This window comes from Melopsittacus undulatus, chromosome 1 (genome assembly GCF_012275295.1).
Source record: "Melopsittacus undulatus isolate bMelUnd1 chromosome 1, bMelUnd1.mat.Z, whole genome shotgun sequence".
Classification (NCBI taxonomy): Eukaryota; Metazoa; Chordata; class Aves; order Psittaciformes; family Psittaculidae; genus Melopsittacus; species Melopsittacus undulatus.
This window is the reverse complement of record NC_047527.1, coordinates 139,780,174-139,781,439: the sequence shown is the minus strand read 5'-3', so window position 1 is coordinate 139,781,439 and position 1,266 is coordinate 139,780,174.

The window sequence follows — 1,266 nt, the reverse complement described above, 5'->3', positions numbered from 1 at the left end:
TAAGAGGCATTGGGCAGGGGTTGGGTGTCCAGGAGTCCTTAGCTGGGTTTGACCTAGATAAATAGTTGTATAATAAGAGAGGCTCCAAGCTGTTTATTGCTAAACCTTAGCAAACCACCTCCAAAAACACAGCCATGAGTCTTCCCTGGTCACATGTGAACAGTTTGCAGCCATCTGGCAACAGCCTAAGAAAGCTGCAGATTCACCTTTTCCAGTGCAAGCCACCTGCCTGGAGTGATGTACAGGAGGGTTTTGCTCAGCTTCTCCTGCTCAAGTGGCCTTCATCCTTACCATGGCACCAGTATAGGGAATTGTGCTCCTGGGGTGAAGGAGGGATCCTGTGTGGGCGCTCTCGGTTTGGGAGGAGGCGGCTAACTTAACAGCTGAGGAGGCAATGGGCTGTGTTTATAGCTCAGGGTAGGTGTTAGCTGGCAGTGGCTGGATGGCATATGGGAGAAGGAAAGGGGAAAGGCAAACTGCAGATCAGCATGGCAGTTGTTTTTAGGCAGGCAGTGTGTATATAAGCTAGGAAGTGAATAAATGTGTCCTGCTCCTCCTGTGTGAGTACCTGTCCAGAGCAAACCGGCTGGTTTGCGGGACTGCAGAGGTGGTTAAAAATTCATTGGGATTTCCTGTGAAAGAGGAGACTTAAAACATAAGTTAATGGTGGGATTTTTTTTTTTATTTGCCCTGACTATGCACTTCCCTATGCTGAGGTTTGAAAACCACATACACCATGAAATTCATCCTCAGTTTTAGCTAGCCTGCAGGATCCAAACTGTTTGTCTCTCTACTTATCTCCGTTTCAGAGGAATGATTGAGAGGCATTCTTGATTCTGCTGACTCAGATGTTCCAGTGTCTCTGGACCTTGGCCACAGTCACACAGACCTGTGCTGGGAAACAAGGTGCAGTCAGCGCTGCCTGGGCTGTGTCTGTGCACTGGGGATGCTGACTGTGCTGGGCTCTTGGGAGGTGGGTGCAAGCTGAGCCCCAGGGCAGCTCTCAGAGCAATGAGAAGCACTGACCTCCAGAGATGGACAGGCATCACTGGGCTTTTGTGTATGACAGGTATCCTCAGAAGGGGATGAACCCAGGGCTTCTAAAATGGGATATTTTTAATGAAGGAACTCTAAATATAATTAGTGCAAACATGGTTTCATGGTATGTATGCCACTTCCCGCTCTTCACTAATGTCTGATGAAAGTACTAACGACCTCCAAATAATCACTGAATGCCAGTCTCATGTCTGTTTATTTTTTTTTTCA